We start from the raw sequence: 13,268 nt of genomic DNA on the forward strand, positions 1-13,268 counted from the left end.
CAATTTTGGTTCAGTGACAGACCCACCATTCAGAGATGCTGAAGAGTTTACAATGCATACGACAGTCCAACCAAGACCTGTCATGCCCACCATACTAACAGCAACCGTTAAACACCCCACTCAGCTGTCATTCCTGCCTCAGATCCTTTTCCTCCCAACCCTAGGAAAGGAGTAACTTCTCTAACTGGTGTCTTTGGGAGAAGAAGTGAGCAGCGCAGCTCAGCCCCTACTGGGATGTGTTCTTCGGAATCTGGAAACCCAAAGAGAGGGTGAACTAGGGCCTGCTCTTTGCTGGGTGATCAGCTGCCCAGGTAGGCTCTGCTCTGTTAGGAAGACCTGAAATCCATCTATGCCAGACCCTGGTGGGAAAATCTATTAATGGCAGTGGAGTGTTACCAAGCCTTTTGGGTCACAGTTCTGAAGTCATGTTTCCAGTCCCTTTTATCAGTGACAGAGATGACATTTTCATCTCCATTTGTTTGTCTCCCATATCTTATTGATCAATTGTTTTGAACTAGGAAGGGAATCAAGGAATGCTATTTAATTGGCTCCAACAAGTAAAAAAAAGTTTGAGAGTAAAGAGAAAATATCACTGTATGTAAATGTTAGTAGGCTCTAGATTTTCCAGTGATTTTAAGTTTTTAAAATATGTCACAACCACTTAGATTTGTGTTATTCATATGGATTTCAGGACATCTAAATGGTATTTTTATTTTTTAAATTATGCCTAGTTTAACTACAAAACAGAATTGAGGCTGCTTTTAAAGAATGCATACAATTTCATGAGATTTTTTCTTACTTAAAAATATAATGGAGTAGGAAAATAAGGATCCAATAATAAGATAAAGCCAATAAAGTATTAGTGCACTAAAATGCATGCTCTTCAGTCTTCCACATTTATTAAAAGTAGGTGGCGAGCTAAACACTAAACTTCCTGGTGGACAAAGGAAAATCGAAAACACAATTATTTTCAAGAATAACTGGCCAGGTGCGGTGGCTCACGTCTGTAATCCCAGTACTTTGGGAGGCCGAGGCGGGCGAATCATGAGGTTAGGAGTTCAAAGCCAGCATGACCAACATGGTGAAACCCTGTCTCTACTAAAAATACAAAAATTAGCCAGGCATGGTGGTGGGTGTCTGTAATCCCAGCTACTCAAGAGGCTGAGGCAGGAGAATCACTGGAACCCGGGAGGTGGAGTTTGTAGTGAGCCATGATCATGCCACTGCACTCCAGCCTGGGTGACAGAACGAGACTCCATCTCAAAAAAAAAAAAGTAACTTTGCCCATTGAATATAAGATTAAAGCATATTTTAACTAATTATATATCAGTGTACCAGTCCTCAGGAGAAAGTCAAGGGGTATTGGCTAATGTCATGTATATAGCTCCAAAAACATCCCTAAAGAAAATGGAACAGCGAGTTAGCTTCAGCTCTTTCTTACGGGTTCCTTCAATGCAAGCCATGAGGATCATGCCAAATCATAATCTAATAAAAGGGCTCCTTCAGGGGCCAAAGCAATCCAAGAAAATTGCCCTCTGATGGTCTGGCTTGATGCCCAAACTTACAAGATCTAGATTGTTTTGCCTTTTACAAACATTTTTGAATAGCAGTTATTATTTCCTGTATATGATAAATGTTTAGATTGTATTCTGATATACCCCATCATCCATACTAACAAGGTAATGCAAAGACATAAACCATTCCAAATATTGGGCTTTAAAACATTATTAACAAGCACTAGAAAATCTTCATGTTTTTGGCTTAGGATCGCACTGCTTAAATTTTTTTTTCAACAGAAGCAACTTACTTCCTCTATAATATTTTTCTTGGTAGTCTAAACCCCCAATGGATATGGAATGATTTCCACTGGAATAAGGCAATAAGTCATTATAACTTTTATTTATATTTAGTAAAAAGAAGTTTAAAAAAGAAAAACATGGAAAATAATAAATAAAGCTCAGTACCCAAATGACCATATAGCATGTGTGGTAGAGGAGGTACTCAGAGAGAGTTCCACAATGCTTAAGGATTGGAAAATGCACACTTTTTGTTATTGTTGTTCATCTGCTGTGTCGGACACTTCTTGAGCACCTCTTCAAAATTTTCTTGGCCCACTAAGTGTAGGGAGTCAGCTCCAGCCACTGCAGTGGGACCAGTATCATGCTGGCACTAATATGGGCCTCACTGTACATCTCACTCTTCTGCTCTGGGACTTGGGAATCCCCTTTGAGTAAGCAAGAAGAGCAGGAGTGTTTATGCCCATGAAGCCATTCTTGACCAATGGGACACAGGAGCTGATGGATAAATGCTTCTTTTTTGTCCTACAGACACATATTTCTGAAATGAACTCTGTGAGGCTCCCCAAAATATCCCAGTGAGATAGAGCACTAATCACCCTTAGCTGGGGTCATGGAGGGGCAACTTGGGAACAGGTTCTTGTATGGGTTTTCCATCCTGTGTTTCACTCCCCTGACCTGCATTTTTATTCCTTGTGACTGTATTCCCAAATGAACTATCTGCAAAGAAGACCTTACACTGGCCTGCACTTTGGGTGGGGGTAACCCAGCTAGGATATCTGCTTTGGTCATACTTTACTGTGTTCCCATGTATGTGGATTTATAGATTCTATCCTTCAATTTTAATAAAACCGACTTTCATGTAAAGAAAAATGAACCTCTGAAGATTCCCACAGCAAAGCTGCTGATTGAAGATAAACCGGGAATGTAAGCACAAGATGACAACAAGAAAATCACAAAGCTGATTCTTCTCTTACTCAAAGGATGAATTCCACACGAGCTACAGAGAAGAAGAAATAACTGGTGTAGCCTTAACAATAAATTAAAATAAGTTTTAAATATTTTTATCTTTATTTTATTCTTTTAAAATTGCATTTAAAAAACAAATTCCAGGTCAGGAGTGGTGTCTCAAGCCTGGTAATCCCAGTGCTTTGGGAGGCTGAGGTGGGAGGATCACTTGAGCCCAGGAGTTTGAGACCAGCCTGGGCAATGTGGCGAAGTCCTATCTCTGCAAAAAATACAAAAATTAGCCAGGCATGGCAGCCTGTGCCTATAGCCCCAGCTACTCGGGAGGCTGAGATGGGGGAATCACCTGAACCCAGGAGTTTAAGGCTGCAAGAAGCTGTGATTATGCCACTGCACTCCAGCCTGAGCAATAGAAACCCTATCTCAAAAAACAAACAAACAAAAAAAAGCAAAGAAAATAAATTCCATATATTTTTAAAGTTCACAATGAGTGAAGTAGTCCATATATAATTTCTTTTTTTTTTTTTTTTTTGAGACAGAGTATCGCTCTGCCGCTGGGGCTGGAGTGCAGTGGCCGGATCTCAGCTCACTGGGTTTACGCCATTCTCCTGCCTCAGCCTCCCGAGTAGCTGGGACTACAGGCGTCCGCCACCTCGCCCGGCTAGTTTTTTGTATTTTTAGTAGAGACGGGGTTTCACTGTGTTAGCCAGGATGGTCTCGATCTCCTGACCTCGTGATCCGTCCATCTCAGCCTCCCAAAGTGCTGGGATTACAGGCTTGAGCCACCGCGCCCGGCCTCATATATAATTTCTAAATAAACGAATATGCATATATGAGGAGCATGCACTCAACATTTTTTACTGATAGCTTGGAGACCACTGGTCCAAATAAATTCAAGGCTGATCTGAGTGCAATGGTGTTTACAACTAATCAATCACAACCAGTTACAGCTATCTTTGTTCCTTCTCCATTCCCATTGCTCCACTTGACTAGCCTTAAAACATATATAAAAAGGAAATGAAATTTAAAAAAAAAATTTTTAATTCAAATGATCTTACCTTTCCAGTTTCCTTATCAGCTTTGATTGGGTATAATAGGAGGTGAGCAAAACTGAGTCATTCATAAAAGTTTCCCTCAATAATCCACACTGATGAACAGAGCAGATTCACTGATAGATAACCAATTTCTTTTATTTTACATGTCTTAAAAAAATTTTTTTTGTACAGACAGTGAGCTGTGATCACACCACAGCACTCCAGCTTGAGTAATAGAGCGAGACTCTGTCTCAAAAAAACCTAAAAAGTGAATGATAAATAAATATAAAAATATTTGTCAGTGTACCTCTAACAATGTCTTTAGTAAATAAAAGGTAAAATCATAAAGTTTTTGGAGGCAAATATGAAAGAATATCTTCAGGACTCAAGGGTAAGCAAGAGTTTCTAAGGTTCAGAAGGCAAAATCACAAAAGAAACATTTGATACATTGAAATTTGTTTAAATTAAAAACTTCTGCTCATCAAAAGACAATTAAGAAAATGCACAGGTGGCCGGGCACGGTGGCTTTCGCCTATAATCCCAGCACTCTGGGAGGCCAAGGCAAGTGGATCACTTGAGGCCAGGAGTTCAAGACCAGCCTAGCCAACACGGTGAAATCCTGTCTCTACAAAAAATACAAAAGTTAGCCAGGCGTGGTGGCACATGCCTGTGGTTCCAGCTACTGGTGAGGCTGAGGCACAAGAATTGCTTGAACTCAGGAGGTGGAGGTTGCCGTGAGCCAAGACTGGGCCATTGTACTCCAACCTGGGCAACAGAGAGAGACTCTGTCTCAAAAAAAAAAAAAAAAAGAAACAAAAGAAAAGAAAATTCACAGGCAAGCTACAGACTGGGAGAAAATATTTGCAAAACATACTCGTGACTAAGGACTTATATCTAGGATATACAAGTAATTCAATAATAAAGACAACTAATCCAATTTTAAAAGGGCAGAAGTAACATTTCACAAAAGATATAAAAATAGACAATAGGTCAGGCCTGGTGGCTCATGCCTGTAATCCCAGCACTATGGGAGGCCGAGGTGGGCAGGTCACTTGAGGTCAGGAGTTCGAGACCAGCCTGGCCAACATGGTGAAACCCCCATCTCTACTAAAAAAATAATAATAATAATTAAAAAAAAATAATCAGCCAGGCATGGTGGTAAGTGCCTGTAGTCCCAGCTACTCAAGAGGCTAAGTCAGGAGAATTGCTTGAACCCAGGAGGCGGAGGTTGCAGCAAGCCAAGATGGTGCCACTGCACTTCAGCCTGGGTGACAGAGGGAGATTTTGTCTCAAAAAAAAAGCAATAAACACGTAAAAACGATGAATGATTTATTCATTCACTCTACAAACATTCACTGAGTATTATACACCAGGAGTTGGGAGCAGTTTTCATGTGGGAAGGGGAGGGTGCATGCTGTTGAGCTGGACTGCAGGAGCTGGGGTAAGAGTTAGGAAAAAGAGGAGGGGCACACTGTCATACCCACAGATCCATTAAGTCTAATAGGGTCTTGGCTGGGTCTCTCTGAGACGGACCTGTGTGGACCTGCGTCCCTCCCTCCCCTTTGGGAGGTGGCGAGGGATAGAAAGCCCCTCAACTCTCAGCCTGCCTGAGCAGGGACTGGTATGTCTTCTAAAGGGCAAAGTGACTTTGACTCTGGGTTGCCGCCAGCACAACCAAGGAGGTGGCTGGACAACTGGAGGATGAACAGAGAGCCCATCCCCCACTGACCTGGAAATGGCCACCTTCAAAGGCCAAGACCACTGGTCCCAGGAAGACATGCTGACTTTGCTGGAATGCATGAAGAATAGCCTTCCAACCAATAACAGTTACAAGTTCAAAACCACCTAATCACATATGGGGACAAAGTAGCATTTAAAGATTTCTGGAGACATGACAAGTTCAATAGGTAGAGATTTCTTTTTTCTTCTTCTTCTCCTTCTTCTTCTTTTTGGCTTTGTTTTGTTTTCTAGACAGGATCTCATTCTGTCACCCAGGCTGGAGTGCACTGATAAGATCATAGCTGATTGCAGCCTCAAACTCCTGGGCTCATGCAATCTTCCTGCCTCAGTTTCTGGAGTAGCTGGACCCACAGGTGTGAGTCATCACACAGGGCTAATTAAAACAAATTTTTTTTGTAGAGATGGAGTGAGAAATGGGTGTTGGCCAGGCTGGTCTCAAACTCGCAGCCTTAAGCATCCTCCCACCTTGGCCTTCCAAAGTACTGGGATTACAAGCATGAGCCTCTGTGCCTGGCCTAAATGAGTGAAAATTTATAACAAGGTGAGGAAGTTGTGCACTTTGACAGAATTGATCCTCAAGGCCAGAAACATGTTAAAAATCCTTAAAAAGGTTAAACTCAAAAAACTCAAACAACACCCAGACTTCCCAAAGAAGTCTCTGATCTCTTATTTCCACTTCCTTACGGAGACGCAGGCCAAGTGTGCAAAACTCCACCCTGAGATAAGTAACCTGGACTTCACCAAGATTCTGTCCAAGAAATAAAAGGAGTTTTCCGAGAAGATGAAAATGAAATACATGCAGGACTTTCCAAGACAGAAACAGAGTTTGAATGAAACCTGGCCCATTTCAGGAAGGATCATCCCAACTTAATCGAGAATGCCAAGAAGCCAGACATCCCCAAGAAGCTCAACTCCCCGACCCAGCAGCTGTGGTACACCCATCAGAAGAAAGAGTTTAGTGTATGTGTGTTTTTGGGCTTTGTTCTGAGACAAGGTCTCATTCTGTCACCCAGCCTGGCCAACATGGTGAAACCCCCATCTCTACTAAAAAAAAAAAAAAAAAAAAATTAAAAAAAAAAAATCAGCCAGGCACGGTGGTAGGTGCCTGTAGTCCCAGCTACTCGAGAGGCTATCACGGCTCACTGCAGCCTCAACCTCTCAGGCTCAAGCGGTCCTCCCACCTCAGCCTCCCTAGTAGCTGGGACTACAGGCACACACCACCATGCCCAGCCTATTTTTAAACATTTTGTGTAGAGACAGGATTTCACTATGTTGCTCAGGCTGGTCTTGAATCCTGGGCTCAAGCAATCCACCCACCTTGGCCCCTTAAAGTGCGGAGCTTACAGGCATGAGCCACTGTGCCTGGCCAAGAAGGTGTATCTTAAAGTGTGGCCAGATGCCCCTACAAGGAGGTGAAGGACTTTCTGGGGAAGTAGTGCTCTCAGCTCTCAGACAAAAAAAAAAAAGACTGAAATGGATTCATGAGGCTCCAGGAGCAGTGGAAATAGTACAAGGAGATCATGCAGACCTATATCCAGGAGCACCCTGAGCCGAACATCTCTGAGGAGGGCCCCATCAAGTCCACCCTCACCAAGGCTGAACACCAGCTCAAGGACAAATTTGATGGGCGACCCACCAAACCACTGCAGAACAGCTACTCACTGTACTGTGGAGCTCATGGCCAACTTGAAGGACCTGCTCAACACAGAGCGCGCAATATGCCATGGGGCCAGCAGTGGAAGCTGCTCTCCCAGAAGGAGAAGGAAGCCTAAGTGTGACCAGAAAACAAAAGATTATGAGGTGGAGCTGCTGCGTTTTCTCAGGAGACTGCCCCAGGAGGAGCAGCAGCAGGTCCGGTGGGAGGAGAGCGTGTTGAACATCAACAAGAAGCAAGCCACCCGCCCGGGCTCCAAGAAGCCAGACCAGGAAGAGGGTAAGGAAGCCTCCGAGAAGCCCACGTGGCTTCTCGGTGGATGGAAATTGGCAGTCATCTCCCGGAGTCAGAAGAAGCACTACAAAAGCTGGCCAGTGAGCAGCAAAAGCGTATAAGGTGCACCTGGACCCCTGGGTTAAGGGTCTCTGTCCCCCAGTGGGCCATGTTCATCTGCCCCCAGGAAAAGCGGCAGCAGCTGCAGGAGGAGCAGCCTGGGTTCTTGGAGAGCAAGCTGGCCTGAATGCTGGCCCGAAGGTGGAGTGACTTGTCTGGGAAGGGCAAGTACGAGGCCAGAGAGCAAGCCGGGCAGAGAGTGCCAGGAACTCAGCAAGCCGCCTGAGTCACCCAAGACAGCACAGGAGATCTGGCAACAGAGCATCATCAGCAACTACCTGGCCTGCTTCAAGAACGACCGGGTGAAGGCCTCGAAAGCGGCTTTCATGGAGGTGACCTGGAATCACAAGGAGGAGAACCTGATGTGAATTGAGAAGGCAGCCAAAGACCAAAAGCGATGAGAGAGCTGAGTGAGATGCGGGCACTTCTAGCTGCTACAGACTCTTCCAAGATGATGAAATTCCAGGGAGGAAGCAAGAAGCCTCGTGAACCGGAACCAGAAATTCTTCCAGAAAGCTGAAACACCTGCCACAGATGGAGCGCACGGTGGATGGAAATTGGCAGCCATCTCCCGGAGCCAGAAGGAGCACTACAAAAAGCTGGTCAATGAGCAGCAAAAGTGTACAAGGTGCATCTGGACACCTGGGTTAAGGGTCTCTGTCCCCAGGACCACACAGCCTAGAAAAAGCACATCTCTGATAAATGTAAGAGCATGACCAAGCTGCGGACTCGAACTCCTCTGAGTCCAGACAAATGATCCTGCAGTCCAAGTCAGAGTCCTAGGAGGATGATAAAGAGGATGAGGGCCATGAGGACAAGGATGGGGAAAACATGTGAAACCTGGCCCATTTCAGGAAGGATCATTTCAACTTAATCAAGAATGTCAAGAAGTCAGACATCCTCAAGAAGCTCACCCCTCCCCGCAACCAGCAACTGTGGTACACTCATCAGAAGGTGTTTTGTGTTTATGTGTTTTTTTTGTTTTGAGACAGGGTTTCTGTCTGTCGCCCAGGCTGGAGTGCAGTGGTGCGATCATGGCTCACTGCAGCCTCAACTCCCAGGCTCAAGTGATCCTCCCACCTCAGCCTCCCGAGTAGCCGGGACTACAGGCACATGCCACCACGCCTGGCTATGAGAATGGGGACTCCTCTGAGGATGGCAGGAACTCCTCTGAGTCAAGCAGCAAGGAAGGGGATGAGAATGAGGAGTATGATGAGGATGAAGATGAGTCCATGGGCAGCAGCTCCAGCTCTTACTCTTCAGGGAACTCCTCAGACCCTGAATCCAGCTGAGGCTCAGCCCCATGCTGGGGCAGCCAGGGAGAGCCCAGGAGCTCCCCTCTCCAGCTGGCCACCTTTGTTTCTCCCCCATGTCTATCCCCTCCCCACTGGCCTCCCCCACTTTCTTTCTTCCTTTCTTTCCTTTTTAAACAAAATGGGGATGGGGGCTGGAGGAGTCCAGGCCAGCACTCTGCGACATTAGCCCTGGGGGGTCCTCCAGGGAATGCAACCATCACACTGAGCCAGTCCCAGACCAGCTGGGCCCACCCCACCCACTTCTGCACTTGCGGTTCCAGCATGGATGATGGATGGGGAAATGCGGTTGGGGGTGAGTGTGTCCCGAAGAATTCAGTGAGCCCCTCCACACCTGCAGCCCAATGCAAGATGGGGTGAAAGCTTGGGGAGGACTCCTTTCTTCTCCAAGGAGCCTGCCACTGAGACCCCCAAATTAGAACTAGAAGCAGGGAACATGTGGGGAGAGGAAGGAGGTGTCTTTGAGAAAATAGGCACTGTCCTGATGTCCCTCTCCCCTACTTCCTGGGGAGCCACTCATGGGGGAGGGGACAGAAGTGTTTTTTGTATAGGTGTATGTATATATTTTGTAAGCTCTGAGTCATCAATGAGACATTTCCTACCAAGTATATATATACACACACAGATATATACACACATACATACATATACATACTATACATATATATACACAAACACCAAGTGAATAAGACAACAGCTGTGCTCCTAAGGGCCTCATTGTTGGGTGGGAAGTCAATTAAACAGAGTCCTGAAGCACAGTGATGAGCGCTATTATAAACTGCTGTATAGATTTTCATCTACACATACCTGCACATACATCCATATGCATGTACACATACTGTTTTTTCCTTTTTTAATTTTATTTATTTATTCCTTTATTTTTGAAACATAGTCTCACTCTGTTGCCCAGGCTGGAGTGCAGTGGCGCGATCTCAGCTTTCTGCAACCTCCGCCTCCTGGGTTCAAGCGATTCTCCTGCCCCAGCCTCCTGAGTAGCTGGGATTACAGGCGCATGCCACCACGCCTGGTTGATTTTTATATATTTAGTAGAGATGGGGATTTCACCATGTTGGTCAGGCTGGTCTTGAACTCCTGACCTTGTGTTCTGCCTGCCTTGGCCTCCCAAAGTGCTGGGATTATAGGCGTGAGCCACCGCTCTCAGTCTTATTTTATTTTATTTCTGAGACAGGGTCTCACTGTGTCACCCAGGTGGGAGTGCAGTGGCACAATCGCAGCTCACTGCAACTTCGACTTCCTGGGCTCAAGCAGTCCTCCCACCTCAGCTTCTCCAGTAGTTGGGACCACAGTCACACGCCACCACGTCAAGCTAATTTTTGTATTTTTTGGTAGAAATAGGGTTAGTTTCACCATGTTGCCAACAGGCTGGTCTCAAACTCCTGATCTCAAGCAGTGTATCCACCTTGGCCTCCCAAAATGTTGGGATTACAGGCATGAACCACCATGCCTGGCCTCTTGGCACTATTTTGACTGGGATGGAACTCAGGGGAAAATTATTTGGTGCTAGAATGTTCTAAATACTTGATTTGGGTGATTACATTATATTTGATATTTATGTTTATGGTATTAAATTAGACCTCAGTAAACATTTTTAAAAGATAAGTTGCACATGCTTCTGCTCTCATGAATATGATAAAGTCGTTAAAAGTACAGCATGTTAAAATTAACTACCATAGAAGGCAAAATACGTTCAAAGTGATAGACTTAAGAGAAAGTATGGCTAAGGAGATCTTGGAGGCGAAACCAGCTCCTCATCCAATACCTACATGAACTTGGGCATTGCTTTGTTTCTGTAAGCCTCATTTCCCTGCTCTGTAAAATGTGAGTCATGGTGCTTGCCTGCCAGGATTGTAGTGAGGATTAGATGGAATCCCTTATGGAAGGCACTTAGCGTAGTGCTTGGCACACAGCAGAGTTGAGCAAGTTTCAGCTCATATTATGATTATTCCTAAAAACCCTAACTCCATGGTGAGTATAAATCCTCACAGCCACAGTAGTCCACAAGCCTCAAGTGAGGCTTTCTTCTTTTTATTTTTAATTTTATTTATTTATTTATTTTTGAGACAGGGCCTTCTATGCTGCCCATGCTGGTCTCTGACTCCTGGGCTCAAAGGATCCTCCCGCCTCAGTTTCCCAAAATGCTGGGATCACAGGCATAAGCCACGGCACCTTGACCATAACTGAGCGTTTCTTTATTTTTTCCATAGGTCAGCTTAATCTCTGATTGAGCCCTTGTTCGCTGTGTGGCAGAAAATAATTTTTTTTTTTCTTTTTGAGACAGAGTCTCTCTGTTGCCCAGGCTGTAGTGCAGTGGCACGATGTTGGCTCACTGCAACCTCCACCTCCCTGCAACCTCCTTCTCCCTGAGGCAGAAAAAACAATTCTTCTGCCTCAGTCTCCCAAGTAGCTGGGATTATAGGCAGCCACCACCACGTCCGGCTAATTTTTGTATTTTTAGTAGAGATGGGTTTCACCATGTTGGCCAGGCTGGTCTTGAACTCCTAATCTCAAGTGATCTACTCACCTTGGCCTTCCAGTGAGCCACTGCACCTGGCAGAAAATAACATTTTGTTCTAGATTTTCTCAGTCATTTCAGGCTTAAGCTCAGTCACTTCATTGTTTCTGCTCCCCAGAGGTGGTTTAGGTTGTGCTGTGGAACTGGGGAAGCGGCTGGTGCTTGCTGACAACTGACGTGCTGTCACTCATTCCATAGAATGCTGTCCTGAAAAGATCTCAGCAATGTCAACCCTTCAGGTTGGCACTTACCAAGAGCAATGGGTCGCCCCAGGCTCCAGCCATCTTTTGGATGCATGATCACCACCACTAAAGATGTAGGCATGTTTAAGCTTGGCAGAAGCTAAATGCTCTCTTCATTTAAAATAGACAATAGATATTGTAAAATAATCTTAAGGAAATGCTAGATCCTGCAAAACATCTATCTTAGTGTTCACCCATGGGAGACACTTCAGTGATCTAAATCCTAAATTGCTGCTTTACCACCTGCTTCTCACCACTAATCTCTCACTGGTTGCCCAGTGATTACATCCTCCAAAACCAGCTACCAAGAAGGTGATCCATAAACATTTTAATAAATCAAAAGCTGGATTAGCATATCACTAAACACTTTTTTCTAAACACTTATTTTTCTGCATAAGAGAATCAAAAAAGTGAGTGGTGCAAGGTGAATGTGGGAGGTAAGGAGAAAGGATGATAATGACAACAGCAATAAAAGTTAAATTCATAATATACTAGGCACTGTACTAAGTTTTCATTCATTAGCTCATTTAATCCTCACGATGACCAAATAAGGTAGTGCAATAATCATCTCCACTTTATAGATGAAAGTAAAGAGGGTTTGTTTTGTTTTTGCTTTTGAGACAGAGTCTTACTCTGTCACCCAGGCTGGAGTGCAATGGTGTGATCTCTGCTCACTGCAATCTCTGCCTCCCGGGCTCAAGCGATTCTCCTGTCGCAGCCTCCCAAGTATCTGGGATTACAGGCACACGCCAGATGCCCAGCTAATGTTTTTGTATTTTCAGCAGAGACAGGGTTTCACCGTGTTGGCCAGGCTGGTCTCGAACTCCTGACCTCAGGTGATCCACCCGCCTCAGCCTCCCAAAGTGCTGAGATTATAGGTGTTAGCCACCATGCCCGGCAAGTATAGAGGATTTTACGTGAGCATGAAACACTCTGCTGCTGTTTAAGCTACCTTTATTTTGGGTCTCTGTAGCTCACAGCCAAATCTAAACTATTTGACACAGTAATATGATGTTGATATTGATGATCTTGTTTTTACTAGCTAGACCCATTGTCTTCTGTATCTTGTCTTGATTATGCTAGCTAGATTCATGTCTTCTCCTTTATCATCATTATGATGCCATTGTTGCTCAGCATGCGTCCAACAGGTGTACATCAATCACGGAAAAAACACACTCAGCTGGGATTTTTTTAAAACTAACTTTAAAAAAAAAGACTGTTTTTTAGAGCATTTTGAGGTGCACAGCAAAATTGAGTGGAAGGTACAGAGAGTTCCCATATATCCCCTGCCCCCTACACATGGCCTCCACCACCATCAAGCAGAGTGGTACCTTTGCTACAATCAATGAACCAACATTAATACATCATTTTCAACCAAAGTCCATAGTTTATATTAGGGGAAACTCTGTGTTATACATTCTATCGGTTTTGACAAATATATGATGCCATGTATCCACCAATATAATGTCATACAGAATCATTTCACTGCCCTAAAAATCCCCTGTGCTCCACCTATTCATTCCTCCTTCCCTCAAACCCCTGGCAGTCACTGATCATTTTACTGTCTCTATCTTTTTGCCTTTTCTAGAATGCCATA

At 44.6% G+C, this 13,268-nt stretch overlaps 1 pseudogene; it reads left to right on the forward strand.

The window, feature by feature from the left end:
• The first annotated feature begins 6,323 nt into the window (after positions 1–6,323).
• Positions 6,324–11,605, forward strand: LOC105528647 (annotated as a pseudogene).
• The last annotated feature ends 1,663 nt before the right edge of the window (positions 11,606–13,268 follow it).

This window comes from Mandrillus leucophaeus, unplaced genomic scaffold (genome assembly GCF_000951045.1).
Source record: "Mandrillus leucophaeus isolate KB7577 unplaced genomic scaffold, Mleu.le_1.0 Scaffold727, whole genome shotgun sequence".
In the NCBI taxonomy this organism is placed as follows: domain Eukaryota; kingdom Metazoa; phylum Chordata; class Mammalia; order Primates; family Cercopithecidae; genus Mandrillus; species Mandrillus leucophaeus.